Source organism: Balaenoptera acutorostrata, chromosome 6 (assembly GCF_949987535.1).
Source record: "Balaenoptera acutorostrata chromosome 6, mBalAcu1.1, whole genome shotgun sequence".
In the NCBI taxonomy this organism is placed as follows: Eukaryota; Metazoa; Chordata; class Mammalia; order Artiodactyla; family Balaenopteridae; genus Balaenoptera; species Balaenoptera acutorostrata.
This window is the reverse complement of record NC_080069.1, coordinates 98,199,430-98,212,295: the sequence shown is the minus strand read 5'-3', so window position 1 is coordinate 98,212,295 and position 12,866 is coordinate 98,199,430.

The following is a 12,866-nucleotide window of genomic DNA, read 5'->3' as shown; positions in this document are numbered from 1 at the left end:
TTCAATAAAGACTTTAAAAAGGTTCCACATCAAAACAAAAATCTTAAAAAAAAAAAAAAAGTGAGGGAGAAATTAAGACATTCTCAAATAAACATAAGTTGAGAGAGTTCAACACCACAAAATCTTCCCTAAAAGAAATCTCAAGGGAGTTGCTGTGTGAAATGAAAGGACACTAGACAGTAACTTGAAGCAATATAAAGAAATAAAGATTTAATAAAGGTAAATACATGTACAATTATAAAACCTGGTATTATTGTAACAATGGTTGATAACTCCACATTTTGTTTTCCACATGATTTAAGAGACTAATACATTTTTTAAAACAAATATTAGTTTAAAAGCTAGTATTACTGTAACTATGGTTTGTAACTCCACATTTTGTTTTCTTACATAACTTAAGAAGCTAATGCATTTAAAATAATTATTAGTTTATGTTTTGGGGGCACACAATGTATAAAGATATAATCTTGTGACATCAACAACCAAAAGGGGTGGGAACAGAACTGTTAAAAGAGCAGAATTTTTATGTCATTGAAGTTTAGATGGTATAAATTCAAATTAGAGAGTTATAACTTCAGGATGTTAAATGGAATTCTCATGATATCCAGAAAGAAAACAGCTGTAGAATATATACAAAAGGAAATGAGAAAGGAATTTAAATGCTTCACTATAAAAAATCAACTAAACACAAAGGAAGACAGTAATGCAGGAAATGAGGAACAAAAAAGCTATGTGGCATAGAGGAAACAAATCAAAAGTGACAAGAGTAAGTCCCTTTATATCACTAAATACAAGCATACCTCATTTCATTGCACTCACAGATACTGTATTTTTTTACAAATTGAAGTTTGGTGGTAACTCTGCATAAACAAGTCTGTCAGCACATTTTTCCAAGAGCATTTGCTCACTTTGTGTCTCTGTGTCACATTTTGGTAATTCTCACAATATTTCAAACATTTTCATTTTTATGTTATGGCGATCTGTGATCAGTGATCTATGATGTTACTATTGCAAAAATATTACAATTTCCTGAAGGTTCAGATGATGGTTAGCATTTTTCAGCAATAAAGTATTTTTTAATTAAAGTATGTTCATTATTTTTTAGACATAATGTTGTTGTACTTAATAGACTACAGTATAGTGTAAACATAACTTTTATGTGCACTGGGAAAACAAAAACTTCCTATGACTCACATTACTGTGATATTCACTTTATTGTGGTACTTTGGAACTGAACCCACAATATCTCTGAAGTATGCCTGTACTTTAAATGTAAATGGATTGAACTTCCCAATCAAAAGACAGAGATTGGTAGAATGGATTTAAAAAATGATCCAACCATATGCTCTCTACAGTAGAATCACTTTAGATCCAAAGACACAAACAGATTCAAAGTGAAAGGATGGAAAAATATATGTAATGCAAATAATAATCAAAACAGAGCATGACAAAATAACTTTAAATCAAAAAGGTTACAAGAGACAAAGAAGGGCATTATACATTAATAATTACACATTAATGCAAGGTTCAATATAGCATGAAGATAAAACAATCATTATTGTGTTCATTATACTTACACACCTAATAACAGGCCATCAAATACATAAAGTAAAAACCGACAAAATTGAAGGGAGAAATAGACAGTTCTACAATAATTGTTGGAGACTTCAATACCCCACTCATGATAATAGATAGAATAACCAAAAAGAAGGTAAGTAAGGAAATAGAAGACTTAAACAGCACAATAAACCAACTAGATCTAACAGACAATACAGAATACTGTACCCAAAAATAGCATACACATTCTTCTCAAGTACACATAGAACATTTTCCAGGATAGACCATATCTTAAGCCACAAATTAAGTCTCAATAGAGTGAAAAAGATAGATATGCAATGTATCTTTTCCAACTACAACAGGATGAAGTTAAAAATCTGTAACAGAATTAAATGGGAAAACCCATAAATTTGTGGAAATTAAACAACACATTCTTAAACAGCCAATGGATCAAAGACTAAACCACAAGAGAAATTAGAAAATACTTAGAAATAAATGAAAACAAAATACAACATACCAAAACTTATGAGACATAGTGAAAGTCATGCAAAGGGAAAATTTTATAGCTATATATGCTTACATTCAAAACAAGAAAGATTTAAAATCAACAACCTAACTTTACAACTTAAGAAACTATAAAAAGAACAAACTAAATCCAAAACTAGCAGAAGGAAGGAAATAATAAAGACTGCAGTAGCAATAAATGAAAGAGAACAGAAAAACAATAACAAAAAGCAGTGAAAACAAATTGACAAGCCTTTAGCTAAATGAACTAAGAAAAAAAGAGAAGACTCAAATTACCAAAATCAGAAATGAAAGGGAGGACATTACCAATGATTCTAAGGGGATAAGAAAGAATTATAAGAGAGTACTATAAGCAACTGTATATCAACAAATTGGATAACCTAAATTAAATGGACTAATTCCTAGAAACACAAAACCTACCAAGACTAAATCACAAAACAATATAAAATCTGAGAACACCTGTAACTAGAAGAAGTAAAAACAAAATAAAAGAAAAAAAAATCCCCAACAAAGAAAGCCCTAGATCCAATGACTTCATTGGTGAATTCTACCAAACATTAAAAAAGAACTAATACTAATCCTTTTCACACTTTTCCAAAAAACTAAAGAGGAGGGAACACTTCCTAACTCATTCTATGAGGCCAGCATTATCCTGACACCAATGCTAGGCAACACTACAAGAAAAAAACAAAACAAAACAAAACTACAGACCAATATCCCTTATGAACACTGACGCAAAAATCTTCAATAAAATACTCCCAAACCAAATTCAACAGCATATTAAAATGATTATATACCATGACCAAGTGAGATTTATTCTTGGAATGCAACGTGGTCAAACATATGAAATTGATCAATGTAATACACCATATTAACAGAATGAAGGAAAAAAAACCCACATGATCACCTCAACTGATGCAGAAAAAGCATTTGACAAAATTCAACACACTTTCATGATAAAAAATTCAATAAACTAGGAATAGGAAGAAACTACCTCAAATAATAAAAGCCATATGTGAAAAACATACAGAGAACATCATACTCAATGGTGAAAGACTGAAAGTTTTCCCACCAAAGATCAGAAACAAGACAAAAAGATGTTTGCTTTTGACACTTCTTTCAAACATAGTACTAGAAGTTCTAGCCAAAGCAATTAGGAAAGAAAAAGAAATAAAAGGCATTCATAATGGAAAGAAGTAAAATTGTCTCTGTTTGCTGATGGTGTTATATGTAGAAAACCCTAAGTATTACAACAAAAAAGTGAAAAATAATCAATGAATTCATCAAAAGAGCAGGATAAAAAGTAAACACACAAAAAATCAGTAGCATTTCTATACACTAAAAAGGAACAATCTGAAAAGGAAATCATGAAAACAATTTCATTTACTATAGTTAATGTTTAGGAATTAGCTTAACCAGGAAGGTGAAAGATGTGCACAACAAAAACTATAATATATTGCTGAAAGGAGTTAAAGAAGACATAAATAAATGGAAACACAATCTCCTGTTCATGGATTGTAAGTTTTAGTATTGATGTCAATACTACCCAGTGATCTGCAAATTCAATGCAATCCCTGTCAAAATCTTGATTTTTTTTTTTTTTGCAAAAATAGAAAAACTCAGGACTTCCCTGGTGGTGCAGTGGTTAAGACTCCACACTCCCAATGCAGGGGGCCTGGGTTTGATCCCTGGTCAGGGAACTAGATCCCACATGCATGACACAACTAAGAGTTCACATGCCAAAACTAAGGAGCCCACGTGCTGCAACTAAAAAGCTGGTGAGCTGCAACTAAGGAGCCTGCCTGCCACAACTAAGACCTGGCGCAACCAAATAAATAAATAAATATTAAAAAGAAAAAAGAAAAACTCATCCTAAAATTTATATGGAATCTCAAGCAACCCCAAATAGCCAAAACAATTTTGAAAAAGAACAAAGCTGGAGTACTCACATTTACTGATTTCAAAACTTGCTACAAAGCTACAGTAATCAAAAGTGTGATACTAGCAGAAAGACAGACATATACACCAACTGGATAGAATTGAGAGCCCAGAAATTAAAACTTACATATATGGTCAAATGATTTTTGACAAGGGTGTCAAGACCATTCAATGGGGAAGGAACAGTCTTCCCAACAAATGGTGCTGGGAAAACTGAATGGCCACATGCAATAGACAAAAGCTGGACCCTCCTAACCCTATATACAAATATTAACTCAAAGTGGATCCAAGGCCTAAATGTAACACCTAAAACTATAAAATTCTTAAAAGAAAACATAGGGCAAAAACTTCATGACACTGAATTTGGCAATTATTTCTTTAATATGACACCAAAGGCAAAGGCAACAAAAGAAAAAATAAACAAACTGGACTTCATGATATTTTTTAAATGTGTGTATCAAAATATGAACAGAGTAAAAAGGCAACCCACAGAATGCGATAAAATACTTGTAAGTCATATATCTGATAAAGGATTAATACACCGAATATATAGAGAACTCCTAAAAACTCAATAACAGAAAAAAAAAAAGAACAACCAAATTAAAACATGAACAAGTGCCTTGAATAAATATTTCTCCAAAGACGACATACAAATGGCCAATAAGCTCAGGAAAAGATGTTCAACATCACTAATCATTTGGGAAATGCAAATCAAAACTACAATGAGATGCTACGTCACACTGATTAAGATGGCTACTATCAAAAAAATTAAAAAAAATCTGTTGATGAGGGTGTGGAGAAATTGGAACCCTTATGGATCATTGCTGGGAGTGTAAGGTGGTACAGGCAGTGTGGAAAACATTACGGCAGATCCTCAAAAAATTAAAAATAGAATTACCATATGACCCAGAAATTCCACTTCTGGGTATATACCCAAAAGAACTGACAGCAGGATCTCAAAGAGATATTTGTGCATCCATGTTCATAGCAGCACTCTTCACAATAGCTAAGATGTGGAAGAAACCCAAGTACCCACTGAGAGATGAATGGATAAGCAAACTGTGGTATATACACACAATGGTATATTATTCAGCCTTAGAAAGACAGGAAATTCTGACACATGCTTCAACATAGATGAACGTTGAGGACATCACACTAAGTGAAAGAAGCCAGTCACAAAAAGACAAATAATGTATGATTCCATTTATATAAGGTACTTAAGAGTAATCAAAATCATAGAGACAGAAAGTAGAGTCGTGGCTGCCAGGGGCTAGGAAAGAGGGGAATAGGGAGTTATTGTTTAACAGGTATAGAATTTCAGTTTTACAAGTTATGAAGATGGATGGTGGTGATAATTGCACATTATTAATGTATTTAATACCACTGAACTGTACAATTAAAAATGAGTAAGATGGTAAATATTATGTTTTGTGTACTTTACCACAATTTTTAAAAATGAGGGAATTCCAATTTCCAGTTCCACACGTAAGGAGCTTGAAAGTCACCACTCTGTCCTAACAACAAGTAAAAAGCTGAATAGACTGAAAAATCAAAAACTCTTCTGGGATCCATGAGAGGGGAAGGCACAGGGTAAACCACTGTTCCCAAGAATGCAGAGACAGACAGGCGAATGGAGGGACTTGCAGTACACAGGAGCAGAGACTCACCAGCGGAAAACACCAATTAAACCAGTGCCAGTTGGGAAATCCTGAACTGTAACTGATGAATTGCCGAAGGCTGAGTGTAGACAACTCTGAGAGTTAAAAACTGCAGAGGGACACAGTCATAAGTTGTCCCCCACAATATTGTGAGACTTAACCTGCAGAACCTCGATTACGTTCCCATAGTAAATATTGGAGAAAAAATCCCCTTGGGCTTACAGCAAGGGGCTGGGGGGGGAGGAACCATTTTGAAATAAGAGCACTCTTTCCTTAGCAAGATCTGCCCTAAGAGGAGTATAACCAGAGCTTAAACTTATGGGGTATCATCAGAGCCTAACTGACCTGGGGAAGGGAGATACCCAATTTCAGCCCCCTCTAGCCATCTTATCAAACTGAGAAACACTTATGAAGTTCACAGTCCTGAGGCACAGGCTCACTAAAAGACTGAGATCTAATCATAAATCTACAAAATGCTTCCCCTCCCCCCGCCCCCACCTCACCACCACATTCCTAAAAGCCAATTTACAGCAGTTCCTTTTACTCAGTACATGATGTCTGGCTATTAAGAAAAAATTAGAAGGCATACCAAAAGTCAAAAAATACAATTTGAAGAAACAGAGCCAGCATAAAAACGAGACATGGAAGGGATGCAGGAATTATTAGACTGGGAATTTAAAATAACTATGATTAACATGTTAAGGGCTATAATGGATAAAGTTGACAAAATGCCAGAACTGATGGGCAAGCAATGTAAGCAGAGATATAAAAATCCTAAGAAAGAACAACAACAAAAAATGCTACAGATCAAAAACACTATAACAGAAATGAAGACTGCCTTTGAAGAGCCTATTTAGAAGACTCGGCATGGCTGAGGAAGGAATCTCTGAGTTAGTGGATATATCAATAGAATCCTCAAAAACCAAAAGACAAAGAGAATAAAGACTGAAAAAAAGGATCAGAATATCCAATGACTGTGGGAAAACAACAAAAGGTATAACACACATGTAATGGGAATACCAGAAGGAGAAGAAAGAGAAAAAGGGACAGAAGAAATATTTGAAGTAATAATTACTGAGAATTTACCCAGGTTAATGTCAGACACCAAACCATAGACTCAGGAAGCTCAGAGAATATCAGTTAAATGCAAAAAAAAAAAAAAAAAAAAAAAGCCCTCAAAAAAACAAACAAAAAAATCCCCCGAGTTAGGCCTATCATTTTCAAAATAAAGAAAATCAAAGATAAAGAAAGAATCCTCAAAGAGGCCAGTGGGAAAAAACACCTTAACTATAGAGGAATAAAGATAAGAATTACATCTGACTTCTCAGAAACCATGTATGCAAGAGAAATGGAGTGAAATATCTAAATGTTGAGAGAGGAAAGAAAACAAAACACCAACCTGGACTTCTGTACCCTGAAAAATTTCCTTCAGAAGTAAAGGAAAATAATTTCTCAGATAAACAAAAAATTGAGGAAATTTGTTGTCAGTAGATCTGCCTTGCAAGAAATGTTAAGATAACTTCTCTAGGGAGAAGGAAATACTATAGGTCAGAAACTCAATCCATATAAAGAAAGGAAGAGCATTCAAGAAGGAATAGGTGAAAGTAAAATTTAAATCTCAATAAATTTGTTTAAATCCTAATTTTTAAAATTTCAATAAAGACTCCACCAAGTTATTTTTGTAGAAATTGACAAGATAATTCCAAAATTTATATGGAAGCAAATGGGGCCAAGGATAGACAAGAAAACTGTGAAAAAAGATCAAAGTGGAAGGATTTACTCTACTGGATATTAAGATTTATACAGCTACTGTAGTTAAGCCAATGCATGTATAGCACATATGCAGATAGAATAATATAACAAACAGGGTCCAAAGCATTTTAATGCACATATGGATCTCTGATTTATGACAAAGTGGCACTTTTCAATAAATGATGGTGGACCAACTTGATATCCATAAAGAAAAAGGAAAAAGAAAAAAAAAAGAAAAATTGACCCCTTGCTCACATCGTACAAAAAAATAAATTTTCAGGTGGAATATAGATCTTAGAATAAGATAAATACAGCTTCTAGAATATAGGAAAATATCTTCATGACCTTGGGATAGGGAAAGATTTCTTAAATAAGATAAAAAAGGCATTAATCAATCATAAAGGGAACATTGTTAAATTGGACTACATTAAAATTCATAATTTATGTTCATGGTACTAAACTATTAAGAGAGTGAAAATGCAAGCTTACAGAGTGGAAGAACATATTTGCAATCCAAGAAACCGCCAAGGAGTTCATATCCAAAGTACCCATTTACACACACACACAAGCACATACACACGACCCTATACCCAAACACAAGGACAGACAACCCAACAGAAAAAAATAGGCAAGAAACTGGAACACTTTGCAAAAGAGTATATCCAAATGGCCAATAAGCTTATTCAAAAAGTGTTCAACTTCATTAGTTATCAGGGAAAAACAAATTTTAAAACACAAGATACTACTATACCCTCACCAGAATTGTTAAATTTAGAAGATAGAGAATACCACACATTGGTAAGGAAGTGGGGGAACTGGAACTCTCATACACTGCTGGTGGGAGTGCAAATTAAGCCAACTATCTTGGAAAACTTTTTGGATCTACAAAAGGTGAATGTGTTCATACCCCATGACCCAGCACTTTAACTCCTAAGAATGTAAGGAACAAAAATATGTGTACCTGGGCACCAAGACATGCAAAAGAATATTTTCATAGCCTCAAACTAAGAACAATCTAAATTTCTATCAACACAATGGACTGGTTACACAAATTGAGTATATACAGTCATACAATGCAATACTGGCAATGAAAATGAGTGAATTATAAGTTATACAAAGTACCCTGGATGAATCTCACAAACATAATATGTACAAAATAAGCCAGACACCAGGATAAACACAGTCTAATTCCAATTATATAAAATTCAAAAACAGTCAAAACTAACAACTAGTATTAGAAGTCAGGATATTGGTTACCTTTGAGGAGAAGGGAAGAATAGTGATTAGAAAAGGAAAAATGCTAAGTTTCATTTCTTGAGCTGGGTTGTGGTTGCATGGCTATGTCCTCTTTGTGATCATTTAACAAGACAAACGCATGATTTGTGCACTTTTCTAAATGGTGTATATCAATTAAAAAATTTAAATGCAAATCTGAGGTTATTTTGAAGAAATACTAGTTTCTAACAAAGGTTACTTGCCTTGCTGGTTTGCTTTCATCCCTGCCTGAACTTCTGTCTCCTTTAGGTAATGGAGCTCCTTCTGAGGGAAGTATCCAGTCAGAGTTTAAATGTGTGTTTTCATTTCTCTTCTACAGTGGGCGTCAGCTGCATTTTGATACAGTCAAGGACTAAAAGTCACCTTGAAGCAAATCTTCCTTTTTCTGCAAGGAATCTCTTCAGTGGGCTCCTGTCCTTGGATACAGGCTTAGCAAAAACTACCAGTATTTTGAATGACATTAAATATGATCTCTTGTGGAGGTAGTCAGTTACCAAGAAGGAAGCAGGAATAAGGGGGTCCAGGTTTGTGTGCTACAAGGCAGTATTAAGTGAAACAAAGAGAATCGATTACTGAGAGGTCTGTTAGAAATTAAAACACCTCAGTGGCATATGAAGCAGGATGATTGTCCCTCTTTAAACAACTGCTGTGAAAGAACCTCACATTAGCAGTCTTGCTGGCAGCTAAAGATCTAGCCTCTGCCACCTTACTTCAGACCTGATTCTTGGGGGTAACTGTGCCAGCACAAAAAGCACTTGTTCCCCGTGGAGACTTTTTTGAGGAGTCTCATCTTCCAAGGAAATACTCAGCCTTATTCCTGCTGCCCACACTTCCTGCCCCAGCGTTTTGCCCCAACCTACTACCTGTTCACTCAGACCGTGGCCACCTCTGAGGTGCGACCATCAACTCAACTTGTGCCATTCCCACTGCCCTGGGCTGGCCTAGAATCCCATGGATTTGGTTCGGACAGGGATTGGAAATGAAAGATTCTGGACAGTTTTGGCTTCAAGTCTCCTTGACAAAGAGCAACACATTGCTCAAGATAAGGAGGCAGGACCAAACCTGAAGCCTCTTGAACACATAACCACTTTAGAGGGAGAGAGAAGGGTTTTAAAAGATTGTGTTCAAATGGATTTAATTACCACAACACTTATCATAATACATACTCTCAATCAGAGGGAAATATGATGTGAGCTTCTGAAAACTTGTATTCAACTGAGAACATGAAAGATCAGACACAGAAGGTGAATCCGATGCAGTGATAGCAATGATAGTTACTTAAGTGCATGAGTCAGAATGCCATACAGAGTGACTCAGCTCCTCCATAATAATACCATTATATCACCACAGCATAACAATAAAATAAAACACAGTAACAGTGTAATGAGGAGAGTAGATTTCTGAACTTCCTGTCTTACTGGCTTGTGGTATTTAAATATTATACATAAGAAATGACTGGGGCACATTCTTCTTCACTCCAAACTGCAGAACTCTGGTTTTATCTGTAAATTAACTAGACTCTTCTTTGTAAAATAATGTTTCAAACACATTTTCATATACATTATCTTATTTTCAAAACAGTCCTTTAAGGTCATGGCAAAGACAGCAATGTGTCCTCTAACATGAATTGCTCTCTCTTCCTCAGTAATATAACCCCCAAAATATCAGCTGCTCAAAATAAAGACTACAACATGCTAATGTTTCATTAATTTTTGTTATTCATATTTTTACAAAATGCATGCATTTTTCCTTAGGTTTGGGCCTTATATAATTCTCCCCAGCTGTATAATTCAACATTTTTTAACTGAATAAATTGAATCATTTTCCAAGCATACCATTAGTCCTTTGAATTTTTCCTGTCACTTACACAGGCTTTCATTATACTGAATGTCCTTTCCAAATTTAATCAAGATATTATGTACTTCTTCTCACATCTCATTAAGATGTCAATAAAACAACGCTGCTTATCAGCCACTGTACCCCATTCCTTTCACTTCATATTATTCTCAAGAAAGATTTCAGTCTACAGTCTACTTTTACTGAGATTAGACTGAATTTTTAAGTCAAACTTTACATTACACAAAATATTTATAAAAATACAAATATTCACTATCAACTTTATTCTCTTTACTAATACAACTCTACAGGGGTAAAAAATACATCTGAAGTTACTTTGTCTGGCAGGAGTCCCCCACTTCCTCTTCCCCATAGCAAACCATAATCCCACCATACAAACTGCTTATTTTTTTATCCCAATTAAATCTTAATTCTCTTTATCAAATGTAGGAAGAAAGCAATAGTTTTCAACTTCAATTCAGTGTGCCACTTTGTATTGTCACAGAATATCAGACAGTGAACCATGTAAATTAAGCTGTACTCATTTTCATACCAGATCACTGGTCCACATTTTGTCACCACAAAGATGCACTTGGATTATATATTTCAATATGGACCACTACCTTCCCAACCAATCCCACACCTAGACTGAGCTTAGAAGCTTTTTATTTCGTTCTAAATATATTTTGTTGTCACATTCTTATTCACCATCTCTTTTAAACATCAGAGTTGTGATAAAACCAAGGACAAGCCTACATAAACTCCCTAAATAGACATACATAAAAAAAAGTCTTCAATTCCTATAATGTATTACCTTTAGCACAAGCACAGAAAAAGTGACCACATATATAAGATGTGCAGTGATTTTTTGAGAAGCAGAACAAAAAATTAGGCCTTGCTGAGTAACATAATCACTACTTTACATAGTAGCATAAAGTGTTTCTCTTTTAAGTGTTTCTCAGAATAAAACTAGGCACTCCTTTATTTGGGCTTCCTTGATGGGCAAATATATTTATGACTTGGAGGTAGGAAAAAGTTTCTTAAGACACAGAAAACAGTAACTGTAAAATAAAATCCTGGGAAATTAGACTTCTTTGAAATTAAAAATGTGTTTTCATTAAACGACATCATTATAAAAATGAAGAGGTAGTCCACAGCCCAGAAAGAAAATATGTACAAAGCACCTATTTAACAAAGAATGGATATCCAAGATACATGAAGAACTCCTACTACTTAATAATAAAAAGACAAATTCAATATAATATGGGCAAAGGTCTGAAGAGACACTTTACTGAGGGAGATACACAAATGGCCAATAAGAACACACACAAAAAAGTGCTCTACACCAATAATCATTAGGGAAATGCAAATTAAAACCTTAAAAACTACAAACCACCCATTGAAAATGGACAAAAGTAAAATGCCTGACAACAAAAATCCTTGGTAAGAATGTAGAGCAACTGGAACTCTCACACATTGTTGTGAAGTATAAAATGGTACAAACACTTTGGAAAAGAGGTCTAGTGGTTTTTTTACAACTAAACATAATTCTACTCCTAGGTATTTGCTCAAGAGAAATAAAAAAACATACGTTCCCCAAAAGAACTGTACAAAAATATTCATAGTAGCTTATTCAGAATATCCCAAACTAGAAACGCCCTGATGTGCATCAATACGATAAACACACTGCAACATATTCATATAGTACAATGCTACCAAGCAATTAAAAAGGAATGAACTACTGATAAATACAACAAGATAAATTTCAAAAACATTATGTCGTTTGAAAGAAGTCTTACGCCGAAGAGAATATATTGCACGATTTTATTTCTATTCAGTTGGGGGGGAGGGTGTGAATTAACTAGAAAGGAATTTCCTGAGGCACTGGCAATGTTTTCTATCTCTTGATAGGACTTTAGGCTGTATGGTTGTATGTATTTGCCAACTCTTTTAATATACACTTACAACTTATGCATTTCATTGTATGTGAATTTTACCTTAAAAAAAGAACAAACTGTAGAAACAAAAATAAATTCTATCAAAGAAATATGTCTGTTAAAAACTACAAGTGTGAAACTGTACTAAATAAGAAAAATAAATTGAGTAATTTTTGGAAAAAAGTACATAATCTAAGTCAAGTATATGAAGAAACAGAATGACCCTTGCACTTAACACAGATGTCTGCCCGGCCTGCCCCACCCACTTCCTTCAGGTCTCTGGTAAAATACAATTTTAACAGAAAGGCCTTTTCTAACTCCTAATTAACAAGTACCCCCAGTTCTCACTTTCTATCCTTGTGTCCTGCTTAATATATATTCATAACCT